This window comes from Ixodes scapularis, unplaced genomic scaffold, assembly GCF_016920785.2.
Source record: "Ixodes scapularis isolate PalLabHiFi unplaced genomic scaffold, ASM1692078v2 PGA_scaffold1__304_contigs__length_218370807, whole genome shotgun sequence".
Classification (NCBI taxonomy): domain Eukaryota; kingdom Metazoa; phylum Arthropoda; class Arachnida; order Ixodida; family Ixodidae; genus Ixodes; species Ixodes scapularis.
The window spans coordinates 153565711-153592190 of record NW_024609846.1 but is presented as its reverse complement, the minus strand read 5'-3'; positions in this window follow the sequence as shown (position 1 = coordinate 153592190).

Below are 26480 nucleotides of genomic sequence, written 5' to 3'. Positions count from 1 at the left end.
TTCCTCTCAATCCCTCCCAATTGTGAAAATGGCACTTGACAGCTTGACAGCTAGTACTAAGTTACCGGAAAATAACGTCGGCGTAAAGCTGGCGTTGTGAAATGCGTAGACAACTGCAAAATTCAAAACCCTACCCGCAATCATTGATTTTACTAAGTTGAGCTTTGGTCGCACATAGCACTAGTGGCAATTGGTATGGGGGCACTGCAGATATTGATCGCACCACCAGGTGTAAAAGCCTCGTAACAGAGAGGAAAACTAAGTCGCCCATCTTTTCCACAAAAGAACCGTATATGTCCTCCACTTTTACGAGATACATAATAAGTGAGGAGTCATGTGTATTAACGAAGTGCGGGCGGTGTGACATTGTCCCTGCCTGGTGGCCTGCAACTGGTGCTGTAATCACACATGGTCCCAACAGCCTTATGGTTGCATCTCGCAGCACCAGGAACGACACTTTGGCTGTGTTCCAAATCTTGCCCAAATAGATCCGAGTTACTCCGGTGGGTCGTGTCACGTGACAACACAGATTGAAAAGTGCTGGGCACGGGTAGTTTTTGGATCGCTGAGGTGCAAAACCCTTACCCTGCATTAAGATCGACTAAATTGCCCTTGTCAGCCTACAACTCTACAGTTTGGGTTGCTTCACTGGGGTTGCCACTTTCATCCTCGAAAGAACATAAGCAGTCAGATAACCAAACCGTCAGTTACCTAAGTGCAATAATGCCGTTTCGAAAGCCCCTTTGACGGCATCTAAGCAGCTTGCATTAGAACAAAGCCTATTCCATTCCTACTCTATTCTGGGCAAAATGTAACTACTAATTTTATTCCCATTCCATTCCAGTGCTGCCACCATTTATTTGCATTTGATTCCAGGGTTGTGGAGGTGCGGAATCGTTCCAACTCTGGAGTGGCAACTCCTCAACACTGGTGATAGTCACCAAGGCACCCAGTTCAGTGTGAATGCTGTCCTCACAGCCCATCCAAAGCTGTTATTACTGTAACAAACTCCAGTACGACGAAGTAGTTGAATTCGGAAGCCTGTTGTGCAGATTTGTACCTTGCATTGTTTCCGGTATTTTTTATTTCTTTTGTATTTTATAATGGACAACAGCCGTTGTAATCTTGGTATTGTTGCCAAACCTGAAGGTTTTATCATCGGTGCACTTTTAAATAAATACATATATGCCACAGCCGCAGCTCAGCGATGAGCACTTACACTGCGACTTAGGTGTTTCGTAAGTATTCATTTTGATTCCGCGATAATGATGTTTGTCTTCTGTTAGAATTAAAAAAACCAAAACAATATTCAACATGATGGATAATTTTGGACACCCGTGGCATGTGTGATCTGAGCATTTGTTCTTTTCATCTGAAGTGTGTCTCTTGCTTACTACCTATAGAGTATACGATGTTGTGGACGGAAAAGATGCTGCGACCGACTCCGAGCAATAAAAACATTCTGTTTATTCTCATGTCGTTGAGCTCGTGGTGACGAGTATGAGTAGCACTGTCATCTTTGGCGATGCCGAGGCTGAACCGATAGACTGCCGCAGAGCTATCGCCCTCAGCTCTGCACTGCGAGGAATGGCACGATTTTGCATGTAGAAGTGATTGCGGCTCCAGAGAGGTGTCGTTGCTGTTGACATGTACCGCAAGCAGGATGACATACTAGAGAGTAGGAAAGAGAGCGTTTGGAAGCCGTGCATGGTAGTTGACGCCGAGGTCCGGAAATGAGGCAGCAGACGGGGGAAATCGACCCTGTCGTGCTTTCAGTCCGGCTCAATCAGTTTGGAGTGTACAGCCTCGGACTGAAAGGGGGATGCCGGCCAACTGCGGGGCCGATGCAACATCCCCTAAGATGAGGAACCGAACTGAGAGCGAATGCCTGACATGGCAACGATGAGGAGACCCTGGTCGGCTAGCAACATGCCTTGTGAACAGTGTGAAGATGTCGATGAATATTCACTTGCCAAGCCGGTGGGGCAAGCAAGGTGGTCGCAGCCCATTGCTGGGAGATGCCGGTGCTAGATGCGACAGAGCAGAGGTGGTTGCGGAGGCGCTGCAGATGTGGAGGCTGAGAAAGTTGAATATGTGCCTACTGCATTTTCGTCCGAAAAGGCAGAGCCATTGCCGTGCCCTTGGCCACGAAGAACATTCCCCTGGATAGCAGGTGCTCGGAGTCAATCATCATGTCCAGGTCACCAATCTGTAGCACTTTCGATCTTGAGGACGGAAGAGACGGTGCAACAGACTCTGAGTTTAACTGTGAAAACATTCTCTTTATTCTCGTACCGTCAAGCTCGTTCCGACGAGTAGCTTGCTTTTATACACTGCAGTCATTAGCATTATAGTTGATCTAAGTATTTTGCAACACTATTAATACGGCAGATTGGGCGAGTTGGTACGGCATAATTACGAACCAGCGCACAGGTAGACCAGTTACTCAAAACCCAAATACACAAAAATATACACTCGCACAGCGCTGATGTGAGTTTTTTGTGTTTGGATTTTTGGTAACTGTCTACCTGTGCGCTGGTTCGTAATATTGCAACACTGCCGTCTTTAGGCGGTGTGGAGGCTGAACCGATGGACCGCCAGAGGCCCATATCTGTATCTGTTTCATATACTGAGTGCCTTTTTGCACGGCTCTGTGTTTACTTTTGTCTTCCAGATTTTTACTGCTCACTTGTTTTTTTAATTTTATTTTGAGGATACTACTGGCCATTGAAGGCCCAAGTAGGAGTGGCGTACAACATATGCATTCACACACCTACAAGAACAAACAAATAACACGACATTAAGAGGTTTACAACAACTAACCAGCAAATATACAGGATATATATGGGGGGGGGGGGGGGGCGGCACAGCATGCATCAAGCAGCATGTAATTCAATCATTTGTAATAATAGATGTGAAATTTAAAACTCATATTTAAGATTGAACATTATCAAACAAATGTGAATTTAATAAAGCTATAAATTTTATATAGACTGTTACTTTTTATACAATTTTGTCTAGATTTGTCAGGATACAATCTGCAAGTACGCATAAAGTAACTGGAAAGTTGAAAGAAGCAAATTAGAGATTGCAAAACCTACTTCTCAATAGATATTTTTTCCCCAAAGTATTTACGTGATAGTGCAGCTGAAATAAGGCTCCTTTTTCAGTTTTTTTTTATTTGAAACACCTTAAAAATACATTGTTTTCTAAGATTTTTTTTTATTATTATTCTTGGAAAATTAAGTTACCGATTGTGTTCAGTTTATTCTAAACTATTTATATGAAATTCCAGAGTGCTTTTGTGCATAACAGTGGCTAGATAAGGTTTTTATAATTTCTGATAAAACAAACTGACTAGTTTCTCTTTAGTGACCGTTTCGCCAAGGTGACAGCAGAACAAGTAACGGATCCCGACGTCAAACTGCAGGAATTTGAGATATATGTTTTCTTAGCGAATGCGCGCCACTGTTGTGACATATTTGAATATCCTTATCGCTTGCTTGGGCTCAGCGGGTAATGCAGGTCGGCACTAGCGTGAGTATAAAGGCTGAACTGCATAAAGCGATTTAGCGAGCGACGGCGACAGCGACGAGTCAGCGACGTATTACGAAGATTTCTTACTATCGCTCGTCGCGTCACTCGGTTTTTGGACTTCTAGAAAACATCGTTCCGCTTTCATGCGGCTTGCGTCGTCGCGCGAGTGACCGAGCGTCAGCGAAGCGGGTCGCCGTCGCTGTTCTCGTCGCTCGCAAAATCGTTTACATTCGGTTTATACTTCACGCTGTCAATAATATCGACTCGAGCGCGCATAATTTCATTTCCACGGGAGCGCGTGTAAATCAAACCCTAAACCAAGACGGGGGCTGCAGCCAGCAGCTTTGAGAGCGTCATACAATGGATTATAGTTTGACAGAAGCAAGCACACACTTCGCTAGCGCATTCCAGCCTTGAGCGCTCGAACTTCCGAAAACGAAACCAGATTTTGCTACATTTTGGCTAGCTCGAAACATTTTTTTTAAAATATAGGGTGTCTTTTAGCTATAATCTAGACTAAGAGAAATGTGTAACTTCCCAAATTATATTTATGTCGCCGTACTATATAAGTAATAATTGTGTAATATCGTTACGTTCATACAAAATACGGGGGGTGTCACCGGACCTTCGGCTGAAACAAAAAGTCTGCTATATATACCGAGCGAGGTTCTGTTACAACTGAGTAGGAGTGTCGGGTTGTGAGTGCCTCTGTACGTTGTTTGTGTATGTAGATGCTTGTATGTGTTGATCTTGTGGTATGTGCTGTGATGTATGGGATGTATGTGTTGGTATGCTGCCGTCCGTGTTCGAGCGTGTCACTTCCTCAAATGCCGAAATGTCCTTCATTTTTGTAGTTTTCCGCATACTCACTAGGTGGCGCAAGCAGCCGCCCAATTTTATTTTAGCTTTGTTTGTACGTAGTCCATTTATGTGTAAGGAACCACACCACATAGCTGCAGTCTAGTAGAAAAGTAACCGCGTGTTTAAATGGCGCATAGCGCCGGCGTTCAGTTCGTCTTCGTTCGCTGGCCGTTTCGGTAGCCGATTCGTACCCGGAAAGCCGCAAAATTTGCGTACACACGAGATATGAGTGGATACGTCGAAACGTAGCGTACAACTTTGCTCGCGGTAAAGACGTGAGCGGGACGTCGGTAACGCCGGTCGGGTAGGGTCGGTGTCGGAGCTATTCGTCGTCGCTCGCGGCAAACGGGCTTTTTCAATAAAGTTCATGTCTGTGGTCGCGAAAAGATAACTGCTGTGGAAATTACCCGGCGTCGGTGACAATGCAACCGGCTTGAGGCCTCGGCGATCGGCTGAACCGCCACGCGAACGAGACCTGCTCGATGGGGAAGCACGCTGCTGGATGCAGTCGATGGTCGCTCCCACTGTCGCGTAGTCGCCGTAATGGATACGGCGTCGGCGCTTGGGGGTGAATGCTTGCGGTAGTTCAGCACGTATGGATGATTACGAGCGGACACGTGCAAACTACGCTTTCGCTGCGGCGAAAAGCCGTGTAAAGCGCTGGGCCTCGCTCGTAGAACCCGTCTTGCGTCAAACGGCCGCCATTGTAAAAAAACACCCCTAGACGTGTGATCGGAGAACGAAGTACACGTTCAAAGATGTTCATTTTACACGAGACCTCGGGTGCAAACGAAATACACCGAGCCTCGCGTGTAAAACGAACACCATTTGGGGAGTCCGCCCTGGGACAACGGTTTACACGTCTAGGGGTGTACTTTTTCGCTGTGTGTGTAGGTTCCAACTGATTCGGCCAGCGTGCGCCGCGTGAGTCGATGACGATCACGGTGGTTGTGAATGAAGACGATGACGAAGTATGAACGTCAATCTTCTTAACATTTTCCCCCTCTATATGAAGGACGGCAGATTGGCGTCATAGGGGTATCACAGAGCTGCGATTGGGGGGTAGTACTTTTTGAGTCTGGCGACGTGAACGGTGTCACGGTAACGATGGCGGTGGTCCACGGGAACCTCAAGAGCTTCTATGACGTAGTTCACTAGGGATGTTTGGGATATCACCCGATAAGGTCCGTCATATTTATACAGGAGCTTTTCAGAAAGGCCTACTTGGCGTTGTGGGATCCAGAGCCACACTAAGTCTCCGGGATTAAATCTGTTTGGCTGATGACGAGAATCATAACGGCGCTTTTGTTCAGCCTGGGAGTTGATGGTTCGCAGACGCGCGATTTGCCGGCACTCTTCTGCATAGGAAGCCATTTCTGAAAGTGTCTGATTTTCAGTTGCGTCTGAACGGTATGGTAAGATTGTGTCCAGGGTAACAGAGGCTTCCCTGCCGAACAAGAGGAAAAATGGTGAAAAGTTGGTGGTGGCTTGGATGCTAGTATTGTAGGCGAAAGTTATGAATGGCAGAACCTTGTCCCAATTGGTTTGGTTGGCGTCGGTATACATGGCGAGCATCTCGAGAAGGGCTCTATTGAGTCTTTCAGTTAACCCGTTTGTCTGTGGATGATATGCAGTGGTTGTAGAATGAATGGTATTGCAAGCTGCGAGAAGTCCTTGAACTAGAGCGGAAAGAAATACCCGACCGCGATCGCTGAGCAGTGTGTGTGGTGCGCCATGGCGGAGCAGTATATTGGTTAGAAAGAAGGTTGCCACATCTTCTGCGGTCGCAGTTGGGAGGGCGGATGTCTCAGCATATCGGGTGAGATGGTCGATTGCAACTACAACCCAGCGATTTCCAGAAGATGAAGTGTGCAAAGGTCCGATCAGGTCAATTCCAACTCGTTCGAAGGGTCGCGAGGGACAGGGTAAGGGCTGTAATAGTCCTGATGGCGCTTGCGTGGGACGCTTTTGTCTTTGGCACTCAGCGCATGCTTGCACGTAGCGCTGCACGCTGCGATAGAGTCCGGGCCAGAAGTATCGCTGGGAGATTCGAGTGTAGGTTTTTGCGAAGCCGGCATGTCCACATGTTGCGTCTGAATGCATGGAATTCAGTACTTCGCCGCAAAGGTGTTGGGGTATGTAAAGTAACCAACGTTGGCCATGAGGCAGGTAACTGCGTCGGTATACAAGACTGTCCCGTAGACAAAAATGCCGAACTTTTCTTGAAAACGCGCGGTCCGTAGATATTTGAGATCCGTTCAGATGATTGATAATTTGAGTGATACGGGGATCTGACGCTTGATCGCGGGCCATATTTGTTAGGCTTAACGATTGAAGACAAAGAGGATCCTCATCAAATAAGGTGTTTGGGGACTCTTCGGGAAGAGGACAACGGGATAAGCCGTCCGCGTCACCATGCTTCTTGCCGGACTTGTAGCGAACTGTGTAGTCGAACTCTTGGAGACGTAGCGTCCACCGTCCAAGACGGCCAGATGGGTCTTTCAGTGATGCTAGCCAACAAAGAGCATGGTGATCGGTGACCACGACAAAATGGCGGCCGTACAAGTATGGTCTAAATTTCCCGATGGCCCACGCGATGGCGAGACCTTCTTTTTCTGTTGTGGAGTAGTTTCTTTCTGCTTTTGTGAGCGTACGACTGGCGTATGCAACGACGTAGCTGGTGTATCCTTTCTTTTGAGTGAGAACAGCTCCCAAACCGAATCCACTAGCGTCGGTGTGGAGCTCTATGGGTGCGGAACTATCGAAGTGGCGTAGTATGGGGTCAGAAGTTAATAAATGTTTTAGTTTGTCGAAAGATTGCTCGCACTCTGAAGACCAGCTAAAGGTAGTGTTCTTGTTAAGGAGGCGGTAAAGGGGTTCGGCGAGGCAGGCAAATCCGCGAACAAACCTCTGAAAATATGAACAAAGTCCTAGAAAGCTACGAACGTCTTTAACACTTTGTGGATGTGGGAAATGTGAGACTGCTCGGATTTTATTCGGATCTGGTTGGATTCCTTCCTTGGAGACGATGTGACCAAGAACTCGAATGGATCCGCTCGCAAAGCGGCATTTCTTTGTGTTTAGTTGCAATCCCGCTTTAGACATAGCTGAAAGAATGTTATCTAGACGGCGGAGGTGTTCTTCAAACGTTTGAGAAAATACTACGACATCATCTAGATAGCACAAACAAACTTTCCATTTTAGTCCACGAAGTACATTATCCATCATGCGCTCGAAGGTAGCGGGGGCATCGCATAATCCGAAAGGCATGACATTATATTCAAACAATCCGTCTGGCGTAGCAAATGCTGTTTTATCTTTGGAAGATTCGGCCATGGGAACCTGCCAGTACCGGGATCGAAGGTCGATGGAGGAAAAGTAGTTCGAGCCCTGAAGACAGTCCAATGCATCGTCGATACGCGGCATTGGATAGACATCTTTCTGTGTTATTTTGTTTAGGCGACGAAAATCTATACAGAAACGTACTGTGCCATCTTTCTTTTTTACTAACTCCACTGGCGAAGCCCATGAGCTACAAGAGGGACGTATAACACCTTTCTCAAGCATTTCATTTACCTGCTCATCAATTAAATTTCGTTCAGCTGAAGACACCCTGTAAGGTCGTTGCCGTAGAGGGAGAGAGTCACCAACATTTATGTTGTGCTCTGTAGATGTCACGCGACCGAGTGACGGGGAATTAACATCAAAACAGTGTGCGTAGTGTTGGAGTAGAGCCAACAGGCTTTCTTTCTTTGATACCTCGAGGTTAGCATCGAGCGAGTCAGCGAGGAGAGGGTGAAGGGACTGACCAGGAGATCGGCACATGATTTGAGTGGGGTTAGGGCTCGGCGTATCGAGGGACATAAGCTCACATTCGTCATATACTGAGACTATTCCTAGGGTGGAGCCTTGAGGGAGAATCAAAGAGGTAGAAGATGGGTTAGTCCCAACAAGAGAAGCAAACCCGTTGACGAACGTCGTTACACAATGCGGTACCACGATACCACTTTTGAGAAAGTTTGCTTGCGACGGACTAATGAGGGCAGTACAATTAACACAGTCGGGAGATGTGACACTCATTATGACGGAGGAGCATGGGGGGATTACGGTATCCTCAAAAAGGGAGAGTTTTGCATCTGGAGGGAGCTCACAAACATCGGATGGACCTACTTCCGATAGTTCAACCTCGCCATACGAGCAATCTATACACGCATCAGCAAGGGTCAAAAAATCCCATCCAAGTATAATTTCGTGTGAACAGGAAGGAAGCACGACGAGTTCAACCATATGAATTATCTGATCTATACAATTACGCGCAGTACATTTTGCTGTCGAAATTAAATTCTGCTTACCAGCTGTAAGAATGGTATATCCCGAAAATGGTGTTGTCACTTTCCTTAGCCGTCGACAGAGATCAGACCGTACTACTGAAACTGCAGCTCCTGTGTCTGCCAACGCCTTGACCGATATACCTTCCACATTAACATCAATCAGATTTCGCGGGTTATGAGGGCTTTCGAGATGTGATGCAGCTGCCACTCTTGCCTCATGAGTTGCAGTTAGCAGTTTCCCCCATGCGTGGGATTGCTGCCGCGAGAGATCATGGGAGATGGAGATCGACGGCGCGGTGAGGGGGAGCGGCTTGTCATCCTGGGACGATCGTTTCTTTCGTGTCGAGGGGCGGACATCTCGTAGTTGTCGCGACGTTCGGGTTCCATCGAAGGGTATCGGCCGTTGTAGGGTTCTTCATATCTTGTTGAGTTCACGTGCAAAGGACGGTATCCTGGAGAATGGCGGCGGCAATATCGGGCGATATGTCCAGCAATGCCACAGTTGAAGCAAATCGGACGACCGTCCTGAGCCCTCCAGTACCCTGGCTGGGCGCTGACTGGAGGCTGAAGTGAGGCACGCGGAGAGGGAACGTGCGGGGACAGCAGTACTGGTCGCGCCACAACTTCGGCGTATGTGGGTGTTATCGGAGGGGGAGGGGTAGGTGACACAGGCCCCAAGGCGGCGACGACTTCTTCTTGGATCAGACTGCGGATGCCCGGTGGCGCGACCGGAGGGGATGGTACGTGGGGTACACGGGAGGATGTGCTCGTGCCCAGAAGTCGCGTGACTTCTTCGCGAACGGCCTCGCGGATAAAACCGCGAAGTCTTTCGCGAGAAAACGGCGGATCATCTGGTGCTTGAGCAAGGCTCGCAATTGTGTGAACTGCGGTAGTTGAGCGCGGGACAGTCAGGCGTTGTTGGCGAATTTCTTGATAATTCTGACATGCCTCGACAAGCTTGCTCACCGTGAGGTCGCTTTGGGTGGCGAGGAGTTGGAATGCATCCTCAGCAATTCCCTTCAAGATATGGTTTACTTTTTGTTTTTCGGTCATGTCCGGGTTGGATCGTCGGCAGAGCTGGAGAACTTCTTCGATGTATGCTGTGAAGGTTTCTTCTGGTTGCTGGACCCGGATGTTGAGTTTTCTTTCGGCGGTGAGCTTTCGAACGGTGGGTCTTCCAAATACCTCTTTGATTTTTGCCGTAAACTCCTCCCAGGTGGTGAGCACGGCCTCGTGGTTCTTGAACCAGAGGTTAGCAACGTCCGAAAGGTAGAAGACAGCGTTGTTTAACTTGGTAGCTGGATCCCATTTGTTGTGTCGACTGGCTCGGTCGTAGGAGTCTAACCAGTCCTCTACGTCATCGTCGCCCGCACCAGAGAACCATTTCGGGTCGCGTTGCCGGAGTGCTCCTGCGCAGACGATGGTTGTGGGGGTGACGGGTGGTTGGTCGGAGCTGGAATATCCGACGGAGGTCGTTGAACCGGTCGCCATGCTAGTGGTTAGGACGCAGTTGCGGAGTTCCAGGGTGGTATCTGGTTACCGGAGCCGAAGATGCTTGAGGACGTGGAAAGCCCGCACCTCCACCACTTCTTAGATGGATAATGGAAGGTTGCTTTTAATGAATAACCGAGTGGGTGGAGGACTAGGTTCCAACTGATTCGGCCAGCGTGCGCCGCGTGAGTCGATGACGATCACGGTGGTTGTGAATGAAGACGGTGACGAAGTATGAACGTCAATCTTCATAACAATATGTTTATTTTCTTAAGGTTTGATATAATACGAGTGGTACCCTGTTGGAAAATGTTGATGACGGAAAGACGACGGAAAAAAACACATACAAACGTAACCGTATATGGGACATCCTATACCAGCAAGAAGGCGGCTTCAACATGATGAATTAAGGCGGAACCATGTAGGCGGACGGAACCATATAAGCATGTCGTATTATGGGACATCCTATACCAGCGAAAATGCGATACCACAATCGCTCCACCATGATGGTATCGCCTTTTCACTGTTACGCGGGGCGATTTTTTTAAGCGGCACATATTTGTTTAAAAAAGGTCGTGAAAGCTACACTTATGTGGTTTGTGCAGGTTAGTTTACGGTCAGGGGGACGTAGTATGGGGCCCAAATCGTAACGATCAGTCAGATAATTAAATACAATTTGTTAATTAACTTTTTAATTAGTGAAAATAAACACGTAGTTTCAATTAGAAACTTGCCGAGAGTCATCGAAAACCACTAAATCCTCTCGTTTCAGAAAGATATAACGCAGGGGTATCATTTTACGCGTTCTAATAATGCTTTATTTGGATGCGTTTCTAGATATTGGTTTCTTGTCCGAGTGCATCTCTGCACCCACGGTCCTGTTCCCCAAGGACTTATACGCGCAACACATGTGCGCCTTGCTTCGCTCCATCCTACGAGGGAGGCGAGGTGGTGGCTTCGCACTGCGGCCACCAAACAGCAGGATTGCGGGCGCAAAGATGCGCTGAGATAAGAAACCAAAGTCTGGAAACGCGTTCAAATTTAGCATTTTTTTATAACGCCGTAAAATGCTGTTTTTCTACGAAGATAATGAGGTAGGTTAGTTGAATATGCAGGTTATGAAAATTAAATAGTGCAAAAGTTAGACAAAGTTCTGTCTACATGTTCTGTTCTTTGTGCTTTGTCTAACCTTTGCGCCATTTAATTTTTATAACAAACTGTTTTTTTAAGTTCAAAAAAACGATTTGATTTAGTGTTCTTCGATAATGCTTAGCAAGTTTCTAATTGAAATCATGGGTATATTTTCACTAATTAAAAATTTAAGCAGCAATCTTAAAGGTAATCTGAAGCGGTTTCGTATTTGAGGAAACACATTTAAATATCCATCACTTGACCTCCAGAATCTCAAATATGAAAAATGATTTCTTAATTTGGTTAATCGAGGCTGCATAGAATTATTTTTAAAGTACCGCTGAAGGCACTCTTTCCCGAAGAGTGACGTCACAAAAGGAGCTCTCGAAATCTCCGCTCAAGTATTTTCACCGCCTATCAAAGCTATGCACGCACACGCTATTTTTAAAAAGGGGAGAAAAAGACGTCACGACTGGTGCCAGTGCGGGAGAATATACCTAGAAAGCTTGCGATTTGACGCGCGGCCTCAAGCGACACACGCTTGGCAGCTGAAAGATCCCTTACGACGTCACTACTGGTCGGATGTTTTTTTGTGTTTTCTTACGTTCAGGTATATCGTTGTATAATATGAATGTGATATTCAGATTGACGCGATGAATCTACGCTAGAATCAACCTCAATCTAGTTTTCTGAAAGAAGCCTTGCACTTCTCTTTAATAAGCCGGCTCATCATTACAATTAGCCATTTATACCATGCCCCACTGGCCATATAACTCACGTGCACAGACCGTGGTAAGTACAGCTTTTACGGCGCTTTTTCAAAACATCTAATACACACAAAAAAAACACCCTGTAGAATGTCCCTTTATACGATATGATTGTATGGTTCCTTCCCCGCTTGCATCGTTCGGGAGAGACTCGTGGACATCCAGCATTCCATTAGAATGCTGGATGTCAGCAAGTCTCTACATCAGCGAGTGGTTTCAAACAAGCGTGATGTTTGCACACCGATAAGCTCTTGTTTGAGGTGCTCGAGGAGCACTAATAGCAGTGGCGAAATGTAGTGACGTGGTAAATTTGGTAGCAAGTATTTATTTCTAGAAGAATTGCATGCAGCAAAGCTTAGCTTTGCTCAAAGAATGATAATTATAAATTCAATACTGAACAAGGGTGTCCCTTGAGCTGTCAGACCAAACTCCCAGTCTTGCCGCTCAGGAGTTCTTAACTTGTGCGTGGAGGACCACCACAACCCAAATGTGTGCTGCGAGCGCACCTGCGATATAAAAATTGAATAAACATGAGATGAAAAATGAAAGACGTTTACAATTCTCTGTAATGCGAAATTAGAACGCAGCTTTTGAAAAAGAGGATGGGAGGGAATGCCCCCCTCCCCCACCCCTCTTCCTCTCCTGCTCTCTGCCATTTAGCGGGAAATTTTCCCTAAATTTGGCGGGGAAACTGATGTCATCCGACCTGAACACCAATTCAGTTTGCCCGCTATATTTAGTGGGAAAAATGACGTCACATGACCGTATCACGTCACCCACAAACAAATTCAGTTTCTCCACTAAATTTGATGGAAAAATTAACGTCACATCAGCCTCAACATTAATTCAATTTCCTGCCAAGTTTAGCGGGGCAATTACGCCAACGGCGACACCGCAAAACGCGGAAACGGGCGCCTAAGAGCTGCGTTCTAAAATACTAATTGGCTCACATGAAATAAAGTGAAAATTACAGATAAGACAAAGAAAATAAAAAGCTAAGATACTGCTTTAATATCATTCCTTCTGTGCGTCCTCAAATATTTCGATTTCAAAAAATGTTTATCTTGTCATTTATACCCAGAGAAGTCCTTCCAGTTTCAGCATGAATGCAATAAATCAGTGCAGCTAGATCGTGTAAACCGTAATGTAGATGAACATGAATATTGGCCACATGGTCATGCATGAGTCGGTGGCTCAGATTTCTACATACATTTATAGTGAGGAACCTTCTTGAATAAAACTTCTAAGATTTGAATTTGACAATTTAAACATCCATAAGAAACACTGCCTGCCACCGATTTTTTTTTTTTTTGCCATATCAGGAACGGCACGGCAGTGTCATCCTTGCATACCTAACAGGAGTTTGCATTTGTTTAGCATGGCATGTTTAGCATGGTCCCTTTAACAAAATTTACTTTGTAGAGCTTTTATTTGTTCTTACTCAACTCGCACGACGGGTTCGCTACCTTGAACTCTCACTCGGCATCAACACTTTTATATATTGAGGTAATAATGAAAGACAAGATGTATGGGCTTGAGTACGGCTCAACGAGCCCAGATGTTGAGGAAAGTACTGTCAAAAACTCAAATATCAAAATAAAAATTATTAGGTAGATTATGAATAAAATTATGGATACGGTCATGAATACAGTTAGCACATTCAATACGAAGAATATGTATTAGACGCGCACTCAAAGAAACCTTTTGCATCTATATTCATGCAAATTTCTTCGGAGAACCAAGCGCTGCAGTCTCGGGAGGGAGTTCGGTGAATGAGTCTCCCAAAAATGAGTTTAGACGAGAAAGGCAGTTTGATCTGCGAAAATGAGAATACAAAAGCAAGTGACATATCATTATTACTGTTACAGTGCCGTCTGTTTCTTACGAATTTAAACAAACTGTCAGCCGCGTCATTCGGTGAGTTCTCTCCGTACATTACAGGGTTTGGCTCTCTCGAATGCTTCGCGGGAATGTTGAAGAACTGGAAATATCTAGAGTAGTTCTAGAAAAACTATTTCCAGAATCTTATCTCAGCATTCTAAAGAATATGAAAACTTTCCAGAGACAAGGTTAGTGCAGGAGTTCAATAAAATAAATACTTAGTTTTGCGAAACCCTCCTGCCGTAATAAAGGTATAAGGTTCCCCTCTGCAGAGCTAGTCATTACGGATGATTGTGTTCATTGCATAGCATAAAAACTTAATTTGCGATCTACACTATTTCGAGGCTCAACCAACTCTGAATAAGTGGAACACTTAACACTAAAGATTCGTCTCACCATGACTGTCTGCAAGCATCCACATAATTTTCACGAACCTATTTATTTAAAAAAAAATATTTGGTGCAAGCTGTTTGAAACACCATAACACTTTTATACACTAATAGAAAAAATATAATGGGTCACAACTCAAGCAGCTTTCACCTCATTATGAAGATTAATTTCCCATATGTGACCCTTGAATATAGGCGTGCACCGAATTGTTTTATTAATTTGAACGTGCTATCCTCTGTTCACTATAAAAATATTCGCGGAGCTGATAATGTGCAAGTTCCTGTTTTTTTTATTTTTCACATCTCCCTACTGCTTGGCGCGATAGGTACATACGATTAACGACACCAACGTAACACAGTGATTATTTAATGATTTTTTTGGGGTATAGCACACGCGAAGCCATATGCGGGAAGTTATTTCTGTGACACCGTCAAACCTACATCCGCGGGCTTTAAGTTCACATGTTAATCATGTCTGCAGACTACTTTTTGTAGTTGGAACTCTATCCAACCGAAGATTTGAATATGTCTTTTGCATTTTAAGCTGAGTAGTGCTTTTGCTGCTTCACTTAAGGAATAGGTAAGAAGAATGCTTATTCTGAGAGGCATAACAAGCACCTGGTGGCCCGAGGACTGCACTGTCGTGACGCTAATCAAAAGTCACAGGCAGGGAGATACTCCGATGCTCATGGTGCTGGGATTACCTCCCCCATGATCCTGGCCGGACCACAGAAGAAGATTGAGTCCAAGCTTGTGGCCACTTGGTTCTCCAGATCTTGAGGCCACTCAAGTAGCTGAAAATAAAAACAAATCACATTAAGGTACTTGGCAGAGAAACATTACAATGGCCAGAATTTTATTTTCTGCTCTGCACATAGATCCTTTCATTTTTATACTTCGTACTTGCACTTATCAAAAATGCTCCTTTACTGCCACAGCCATAGTCACCCCCCGAGCACAAGGCCACGCAGTCCTTGAAATGATAGGTACCTTGTTAAGACAAATGATTAAACGCGTCCGTTTAACCCTCCTTCGTCCCAATCTGAGAGATTTCTGTCGAATATTCATATTCAATTGTGAAGACTATAAAAAAAACTGCTACTGCAATGGAAAGATTTTTCAACCCTCATGTTCAACGAGTGTCGACTGGGGATACAACTCCAGTTCATGCACTCACTGAGCATGAGGGTAGAGTGTATCAACAGGAGGCAGGTGTCTACATAGAAAGATTTTAGTTGGCGCACCAAGAGCGTTACCGATAGAAATGGGTACTACTTTGAGTAAAATGCGTGTCAAACTAAATGATACTAAAATGAGTATCAAACTAAATATTCTTTCCGGGTTGCGTTTTAGGATAATCTCTAAATCTACAGCAACTATTAAGAAAACTGCTAAAAAAAGCAATGGCAAAAACCACAATCGAATATATAGGACATACCCTCCAGGGCATGTCCTATATATATTTTTTTTCGTGGTGCAGAGCAAGTACTGGAAGGCACTCTCTTTTCACGGCATTCATTTTTCACAGCCCAATTTCTTGCAATCTGTTGAGAACAAGTTCGAGCAGTGAGCTTGTCATCCCCACTGGCATAACGTATTAGTGCTGCCCGGGGAGACACAAATAAATCAGTAAATAACAACAACAAAGACCAACCTTTACAAAAAAATCTGCAACTTGGGCAAAAATGTTGTGTGATACAGTTGTGCAGCGTCTATTTGTGTGCTTTACAATTTTGAGGCCAATCGGCGACAATAAAAAGAAAACGCCCGAGTTCCATTAAGGGAAAGACAGGAAGGATGCATACCTACAACCGAAAAATTAAAGGGGCAGTGCAACGATTTTCAGACTTTGGCCATTTAAGTGCGGAAGTTAATCTGCGTCACCTATGGAACGAAAAACCGAAAGCCGCATTTTCTTGCGAGCGCTAGTTCTTATTTAAAAAAATGAAACAAATCGAAGGTCGAAGTGCCTCTCAACTCTCCACGCCGACTTTCGGGTGACGTCTCTGGGGGTTCACGTGGTTTCGCCTTGGGCCCTGTCTTCAGAGACCCCAGCCGCTTCCTCCGCGATTGTGGACTTTCAAAGGATTAGCCTCGTCGAAGGTCGCGGCGAGCGATGGACACAAAGGACGGTTCTCTATGGGGCTGACAGCGAGTGTAGCAGCGGAGGGGGACAGGGTTTGTTGACTTCCGCGTATCCCCCAGAGACGCCGTCATTTTAGTTCTCGTAGCCGCCACCGGCGGCTGCAGATCGGCAAATAATTCGTTTTTTGCCTTGCGATTACGCAGCAGAATAGCCGTTTTTTGGGGAAAGGTGACGCGTTTTTGGTCACTTGGGCTTGTATGAACAATATAAAAAATGCAAACTGGCAATTCTTTCAACATTAAAACCGTTGCACTGCCCCTTTAAGAAGGACCACGGGCAGGAAACTCTGGTGAGGCTCTCGGAGTGACTCCCTGCAATGGGCCTGCGCAGACCACAGAACAAGATCCGGTCAGAGCTTGCAGCCATAAGGTGTTTCATACCGTGAAGTTCCAGAAGCAGCTGCAACTGGAAGTAAAGTGTATTTTATTTCTCTGCAGAACGGAGAGTTAATTAAAATTAATTAAAAACCCAAAGTTCGTGCCTGAGTTGAGATGAAATCAGCCATATATGTATGTATTTATATATATGGGTGATTTTATCTGAACTGAGGCACGAATTTTGGGTCGAATTTTTAATTTCTTAAGCGCCCCCCACCCAGCGCTGACGTCGGAGGGTCGGCTCGCGGCAAGGTTCCCGATTTGACCGTTGGTGGGACAAAGCCAAGAAAGTCTTAAAAGGGAAACAGAGACAAAGGAAGGCTCGCTCTGGCTGCCGTCTCTCTTGCTGCCGACTTGGGGATCAACAAGTCACGGAGGCGAGCTCGGACGGCGGGGGATGCTGGCGGGGGGTGCGGGCACTACGTCGAGTGGCGGACTCGACAAACGGACCGGACAGCGACTCTGGACGACGACGTCCCCTTGACGCGGTGTGGACGACCACCGCTGGGACTCGGAGAAGCTGCTTTGTCAGCGCACTCTCCAGCGGCCTCGCTGATGACCGTCCCCCGATCCCGAAACCCCCCCAAGGCAATGAGTGAGTGAATAAACCTTTTTGCCGAGAGCGAAGTATTGCAGTGTCCTATTCATCCGGGAACAGGGTTTGTGGGAATCGGAGCTGGAAGAAGCCCGCAAGTTATGAACCGTTGATGCGGCCAAGGTGGAAACTGACGTTTTTCCAGCTTATCGGGGGTGCCATATTTCACTCCATCCCATTTCCTTACTTTTGACACCTCATCAATATAACTCATTGGGAACACTTTCGACATATGTTTTTTTATGATAATTAAGCGTCTAGGTTGTAACATTCTTAATGTATTCTTTTTAGAGCTCAGCTCTTAGGCGCCCGTTTCCGGCTTGAGCGGCGTCGGAGTCGCCGTCGCCGTTGGCGTCGCCGTCGGCGAAACCAAGGTCACCCCCAGGTCACGTGACCCCCAAGGTCACCTCAAGGTCACGCGACCGTCGAAGGTTCCAAGGTGACCCCCACGTGACTCCCAAGGTCACGTGACCCCCCGAGGTCACGTGGCCTTCATCCCTTAGGTTGCGTGACCCCCCCCCCCTCGAAGTCACGTGACACCCCCCGAGGTCACGTGACCCCCTCCCCCCGAGGTCAGGTGACCTCCCGGAGCATATTAAAGAGTGAGGGGAGGAGAAGGAGAAGGAGGAGCACGAGGGGTCTACCCTTCCCTCAGTACCCTTCCCTCCTCCTCCTCAAGAGCTGCGCTCCAATTCGGCGTTACAGGGAGTTGTAAACGGCTTTCACTTTTTTGTATTTGTCATACCGCCTATCTGCGACGATATTTGACGAAGTTCAGCAAGCTGTGCAGTATGACCTAATCAACATATTTTATGATCTTTACATCACCGTAAAGCTCCAATTCTTTTTTTTGTATAATTTCAATATTGTGCACTAAATATATAATGCTCTACATGTGCCTGAAACGGGACTTCGTACAGGCGCTCCGCTGAGCAAAATTTTGGCCTATGTAAGGTTTTCAACTTATCGTTAGCAGTTACCTCAATATCCAAGCATAAACATTGATAAAATTTGGAGTAGTGTACTTAAAAACTTTACTTAGAAGACCGTATCCATAAGTGCGGGCACCAGCGCTTACTTCCTCTCAATACGGGAAAATGCAGATCGTTAGAGAATTCCTCTGGGGCCTTTTGCTTTCGGCTTTGAGTTTGAAATACCCTACTTGATATGTAATTGTCATATTTTCTTATGTCGAAAAGATATGCAGTGCATATACATGTGTAGGATTTTGTATCTGACGCTTAGGAAGTACGCTTTATTTTGTGCACGTACGGACGATTCGTAAAATAACGAGCATTTCGTCGTGTGTGAGGCTTCAAATGTGTTAGTCATGTGCTTAGGTTTCATTTCTATTTTCAGTGATTCATGGCCGGGTTATTTAGACGTTTTCCTCTTGACTTAGGTTTGTCCGGGAGTCAAGATGCTATACGTATATCCTCCGTCAATACATTGGGCCAAGCTCACACACCTTGAAAATCACACCAGTGCCAAGTAAATAAATATTGTTAGGATAAATATTGTTGCTTCGCTGGCTTTTACGCTCAGGTATTGAGGTAATTACTAACATTAAATAAAAAAACTTACATAGGTCAATATTCTGCTCAGCTGAGCGTCTATGCGAACACCTAAAGAAGCGCTAAAAATACAAGGTCGATGAACTAGACAGTCAAGAGCGCTGCCGTATCTACTTCCTTGTCCTTATATTTTTTTGCGCTTGTTTAGGAAATCATGATCCAACTGGCCCAAGTTGCTACCTTAATGCAGTCTAAACAAATTCCCGTTCAAAACTCTCACAGCACGAGATTCGAGTCCTAATAGCGGCCATGGAAACAATATATTACAACTTCTGTTGGTGGTTCCTGACAGACTACTATATTACTTAAGAGTAAATAAAAAATGGAAGAAATGAAAGGTGTTTTTTTTTTTTTTAGAAAATTGACTTCATACTTGCAAGTCTTTCTAAATATTCGTTTTTCAGGCCAATGTTCCGTTTTATATGTTTAGCGCAAAATATTCAAATTATATTTGAAAGAAAGAGCTTAATTGAAGATTTTCGGTGATTTAAAGATCATAAAAATATATTGATTACGTCACACAGCACAGCTTGCTGAACTTCGTCAAATATTGTAGCAGAGAGGCGGTTGGACAATTAAGAAGGAAACATTCAACATATTATGACCTAGACGCTTTATTAGCATAACTCGCCGTTTGCATCTTCTTTTATTAAAGGATTTAGAGGTCGTTATTAAATATTTCAGAGGCGTTAATTATGAGTAAGTGTATTTTTGTGAGGCACTTGTATTACTGGGCGACAAGTGAAGAAAAACCGAAACATGAGCTTTTATAGACGCCATAAAAGCAAAATATCACATTTTTTGTTTACTTTACTTTATAAAGCAGTGGAATAGGTAGGTAGAGAAGAATAATTAACCAAAAGAAAAGGTAGGCTTTTTAGGAAATTGATCTCCAATTCGCACGTCGGAGCGCCGTGTGAAAAAGAAAGACGTGGCGGCGCTGCTTGTAATAATGAGCTGCGTGTCGAAATGCTTTCGCATGCCCACGCGTAAGCAGTTTTGAGTGTATGTTTAATTTTTCTTTGCATGGCATGGACTTGTTTCCATGTTGGACGGTGGAGGATCTCGCAGTACGGTTATTGTTAATTTCATTTCAAAGTTTCTGGAGGCGCATATTGCAAAAAAACACGACGATCGTGTCGAACCGGGATACAATAGCGAGTTCTAGTAGACCGTGTTTTCCGCTCCGCTAGGCCCCTCCGCTACCCGGAACTCTACAGTCAAGGCCATCGGCACGCAGGCGCAGTGGCGGTTTCTCCATAGTGGAGGGCTGGCGGAGCGGGAAACACGGTCTACTAAAACTCCCTATTAGATTTTAACCACTGAGCGGAATCGTGCAGGTAAGTGATGACCGCAAATCGAGCTTTCTTTTTGAATGCGAAGGGCTGACATTCAAGCCTGAGAAAAACCCTGTCCAAGACTGAGCAAAGAATATCAACAAGCTAGAAATTATTGACTGGTCTCTAGCCGAGAGCCAATAAATGCCTGTCAAAATAACGATTATACTCCTTCTTCACTGACTTATTGACCCCGCACATGTTTGCAAGGCAGCGAACCATCACCCTTAATAGCATTTATCATCCCATAATCATGTAGGTCACAGTCCACGCGGCAACAAAACCACATCAATGACAAACATCTCGTTCTTTTGTCGCTTCATTGGTCATTTGGAAGACGAACAGTCTGACTAAAACGACCATATAAAAAACAAACCTCGGCACAGGCGCGAATTACAGTATGGAGGCGGCGAAATCGGAAGAAAGAACGTTCTGGGCGTGTGGAGAAAACTACCCTTTTACGAGCAAACCGTATCGGGCGTGCAGAGGCCGAAGCTCGGGCTGTGCTGGAAATGGCTCCGGAAATGATAGTGCCATTTGGCAGGGGTGGGACGGAATCTCTCGCCCGCCCACGCCATTGAATCCTTGTCCGTGTTTACGCTCCCTCCATATAAATGTTCGTGTCACCCCGAGAGCAATCGCTGCGGCGAAATATCTTTTTCTCTTCAACAAGTTTTGCGACTGTGTCTTACTTAGCTGGATGGCTTCCCTACGTCGCTGCCGCTCATCTGGGACAACTAGACTTTTTCGAAGTTTTATACGAAGTTGTGGAATATCCACGCGAATGCACATTACAGACGTGCGAATAAAAATATTCTTTATTTCTGAGCGCAAATGGGCTAATATAGCTGCTATGACAAGAACTGTTTCTTGACAAATTTGAGACAAGCTCGCTAGCAAATTTTCTCAAGCATTAAACTTTATATTCTTTCTAATATTTATATATTTAAAATACCCTCAAGGCCATCAGCATTACAAAAGGGAGGGAGGGGGGCGGGGGTTAGTGGCAGTAGTGCACTTTGCAGCTCAATGTCAGCAGTATAGATTATTAATGGCAGTTATGAATAAGTGGTCAGGAACAATTGTTAAGATAGATTTGGAAAGGTGGTTCCAATCCACTGAAGTTTTCGGAAGGAATGACTCTCGGAGTGCGTTAGTGTTACATTTTAGAACGTCTACTTTATACATATGATCAATGCGTGACAAAATATAAGACGGATGAATCAGCAGTCGGTTTTGAAGTAATGAGTTTGTATGATATATAATATGAAAGAGACATTACCGAGCTACGTAAATTGAGGTTAGGCAACGATGGGATAGTTTTCATGGAGCTCACGCTTGCGGTGCGATGAAAGTTATTAAGAATAAAACGAGCAGAGCGATTCTGAACTGATTCCAGGGCGTCAGTTAGTTTGGAATGACCGGGGTCCCAGATAGAAGAAGCATATTGTAATTTAGAGCTTACAAGCGTTTCGTACAGAGTTAGTTTCAAAGATGAAGGGGCAAGTGAAAAGTTTCGTTTTAAATAACCCAGCATTCGATTAGCGTTATTAATAACATGCTCAACATGCATTTGCCAGGACATATCTGAGGTTATATACACACCTAAGTATTTATAAGAAGAGACAGAAAGTAAAAGGACATCTTCGAAAAATAGGAATGAATATTACATTCACGCGATACTTTCGTGGCCTTGTATGTAATCGTGTTAATTTCCATCCCCCATAATTGACGCCATCTTGAAACATGGTTAATGTCAGTTTGTAAATTCAGAACATTCGAGGCGTTAGTAACTTCTCTGTAAATAACACAGTCATCAGCGAATGAACTAATTGAAGAAGAAATCGAATTCGACAAATTGTTAATATAAATAAGGAACAGTATCGGACCTAATACAGAACCTTGTGGTACTCCAGAATTGACGGAGGCGAGGGGCGATGTTTCATCGTTAGCGGTTACTAACCGGGAACGATTAGTGAGAAAACAAGATATCCAGGACAGAACATTTGCGTCAATGTTAAGACTGTTAAGCTTTAATATCAGCAGCTTGTGAGAAACTTTATCAAATGCTTTGGAAAAGCAAAAAAAAAATGCATTCTACCTGGGACCCTCGGTCAAGCGCTAGGTGCAAATCATGGGTGAATGACAAAAGTTGCGTTTCGCAAGAGAAGGATTTACGAAAGTCATATGCTGAGCGGTGCTGAAGAAAAGGTTAGATTCTAAAAATTTAACTAGTTGTGAGTAGATAATATTGTCACGAATAACAAGTCATGAGGCGATAATAACTGAAAAAACAAAACGTTAAATGGGGCGAACTTGTGCCTAAAATAAAAAGAAAGGGGAAACAGAAGATAACACAGCGTCGCGGGCGTCGAAGTCGGCGTGACAGCAGAGTCGAACGCTTGGGCGAAACTGACTGTGGCTCGCCACGCGGAGCCCCTTATGTACTTGCGTGGGATTCTGGAATGATCGGCGTAGAAAGTTCGACGCGTAGAACATTCGGTCTTCGAACAAGCAACAGGATTCTCGAATTTATCAGAATACTATACTCTGTCTCATCCTACGATGAACTAAAGCCCGAAGCCACGGGTCGCCAGGTACAATCATGTTCCACGCTAAGCTATGACATATCCTAGCATTCATTAGTGGTGCACGAATAATGCGCCGAACCCAAAAACGCTGCATCATTTCTTTAGCTTCGATGCTGCAAAAAGCCCCTATGTCATGGCTTTCTTTGCGATGTGAAATTGTTGAGTTACTCAGTGCTTTTCGATTCGAACCACTGTCCACCTGTTCCCTTATCAGTAATCCGAGACGCGGGCACCGATACGTGCATCGAAACGAAATACCGTACAATTTCTAAGTGGCTCGTGATTGGATCTGGTCGTCCGTAGCATTTGCCTCTAGTCCATCATAGGGTTAGACGAAGTATAGTCTGCAGGAATAAACAAAAAGATGCGCCGCTCCCAAGAATCGAACCCTGGCATTTTGCGTGGGAGCCAAGTACGATAACCGCTAGGCCACTCGCGCGCTGCCTACTTGGCCAGTTGCGCGCGCGGCATTACTCCTCCCTTTAAAAAGTGCATCGCCCCGATGCAACGCAAAACAAAACAAAATAAAAGAACGATAAACTAAAGAGTTCTTTGGAGCACATAAGGTCCACAGTCCTATCAAGCGTAGTACGGCTTCAGGCGCATGACGTGCACGACCTCAGGCCGTGGTGGGCGGCGTGACGATCTTCGTGTTCCGCCGGGCATCACCTCGTAGTTCAGCTCGCCGAGGCGACGAAGTACCTTGTAAGGTCCAAAGTACCGTTTCAGCAGTTTCTCATTCAGGCCGCGGCGACGGATGGGCGTCCATAACCACACCCTGTCTCCGGGCTGGAAGTGAACGTCCCTGCGACGAAGGTTGTAGCGGCCCGCGTCGACGCGTTGCTGGTCTTGGATCGTGGGTCGGGCGAGCTTGCGGACTTCTTCGGCGCGCTGAGTAACCGCCTAGGCGTCGTCGCTCTCATTGTCAGATGGCTCATGGGGCAGCGTTTCGTCCAGCATAGTCATTACCTTCCGACCATGTACCAACTGGAAAGGGGTGAATCCAGTGGTCTCTTCAACCGCCGTATTGTAGGCAAAGGTGACGTACGGCAACACCTCGTCCAATGTCTTGTGCTCCACGTCGACGTACATGTAAATCATGTCGGGGAGTGTCTTGTTGAGTCTTTCCGTCAGCCCGTTGGTCTGCGGGTGGTACGCCGTGGTGGGACGATGGCTGGTGTGGCTGAGACGAAGGATTTCTTGGGTCAGCTGTGCCATGAACAATGATCCGCGATCTGTAATCAAAAGTTCGGGAGCGCCGTGCCGGAGGACGATGGACTCGATGAAGACCTTGGCGACTTCTACAGCAGTACCTGAAGGAAGGGCATTCGTTTCTGCGTACCGCGTGAGATAATCTGTGGCGACGATTATCCACCAGTTTCCCAGGGGTCGACGGCGGAAAAGGACCAAGTAGATCCATTCCAATCTGCTGGAACGGTGCGGCTGGCGGAGGAATTGGCTGCAGGAGACCTGCCGGCTTCGTTGGCGGTTTCTTGCGTCGCTGGCACTCGTGGCAGGATCGGGTGTAGAGGTGGACGGTTTTGGGGAGATTGGGCCAGTAATATTTTTCGCGAATACGGGCCAGTGTCCGGCTGTAACCACGGTGTCCGGACGTAGGGTCGTCGTGACATGCTTGAAAGACCTCCTCTCGAAGGTCGGCCGCGATTACCAGCAGCCACGACGAGTTGCTGTCCCCAAAGTTCTCATTGCAGTGTACACCTTGTCGAATGGCGAAGGTCGGCAGGGTTCGTGAGAAAACACGGGGCACGGTACTCTCGCGCCCTTCCAGGTGCTAAATTAATGCGCGCACCTCAGGATCGTTTCGTTGACGTCGTGCGAGGTCGTCGTTGGTAACTGCTCCTAGGAAGCACTCGTCGTCATTGTCGTCGCTGCTGCCGGAAGGTGTATCGACAGGGGCCCTGGACAAGCAGTCGGCGTCGCTGTGCTTGCGGCCTGACTTGTAGACTACAGTCTGTCGAGCGAGGCGTCCTGAATGGTCCTTGAGGTTCGCAAGCCAGCAGAGCGACTGGTGGTCTGTGACTACGCGGAACGGGCCCCCGTACAACTACGGGTGGAACTTCGTGATTGCCCAGAAGACCGCAAGACACTCCTTTTCAGCCGTGGAGTAATTTCTCTCCGATTTGGACAGCGTCCGACTTGCGTAGGCGATGACTCGCTGGGTGCCTTCTTGCACTTGAACCAGTACCGCTCCAAGTCAAGTTCACACGGACGCATTACTAGCATCCGTGTGAATCTCGGTTTCCGCATCCTGATCAAAGTGTCCTAAGACAGAGGAGTCTGGAGTCTTCGCTTCAGCTCGTCGAATGCCTGCTGCTGCTCCTCGGCCCATTCGAACTTCTCGGCGTCCTTCGGGAGGTTCGTGAGCGGTGCGGAAATCCTTGCGAAATTTCGAACGAAGCGTCAATAGTCGGCACAAAGTCCGAGGAATCTTCGCACGGCCTTCGTGTCTTTCGGCGCTGGGAATGCCACGACGGCGCGAGTCTTCTCGGGGTCCGGGCGTTGTTGTTGTTGTTTGCGAGTTTTATGGCGCAAGAGCTACGATGGCCATACTGCGCCAAACTAGGTAAACTAAAATTGACTAGAAACAATGTACTAAGAGAGTATTTCGGCTATAGTTTGTGTAAAATCGCTATATTTTCTAGAAAAGCTAAAAGACGGTCGATTGATATTAGAGGCTGTTCTCCTAGGAACAGAGTAGGATGGAAGGGAATACAATAGTTGAAAAGCTCAGGAAAAAAGAACTTGTGTTGTTGTAGAAGACCAGGGCAAAGAAAAACATGTAGAACAGACAAGGTGTCTCCACAGTGGTCGCACACTGGTGGTTCGTCATCAACAAGTAGGTAACGATGGGTTAGGAAGGTTTGGCCGATCCTTAGCCGGCACAGAAGAACCTCACGGAAACGGCTCCGGTTATATGAGCTTACCCAGGTACCGATGTTTGGCTTGATGATATGAAGTTTGTTGTTATCGGCCAAATCCCACTCGGACTGCCACAGTTTTAAAAGTGAAAGCCGTATGGGCCTTGTTAGGTCTTGGTATGGTATGCGTGCGCGTGATGGTAAGAGGTTACGCGACGAGGCGGCCAGCCTATCTGCAGCCTCGTTGCCTGTAATGCCCACATGGCTCGGAATCCAACAAAACCTAATATCCTTCCCATCTCCAAGGCCCAGTTGAACTTTAGCCCGTACAAGTTGAGTCAGCTTGTTCTTGGTTAAATTAAGTGAGCACGCTGCAGTAACAACGCTCCGAGAGTCCACAAAAAGAACTGCTTTCATTACTTTGCTCCGGATAATATAGTCAAGTGCTGACAGCACGTCATATAGCTCGGCAGTAAAAACGCTAGCAACATTATTTAGCCGTGTCACATGTGTAAACGAATTAGAGTGAACAGCAGAGCCTACATACGTTGAGGACTTGGTTCCGTCAGTGTAAAATTGATGATAATCCTTGT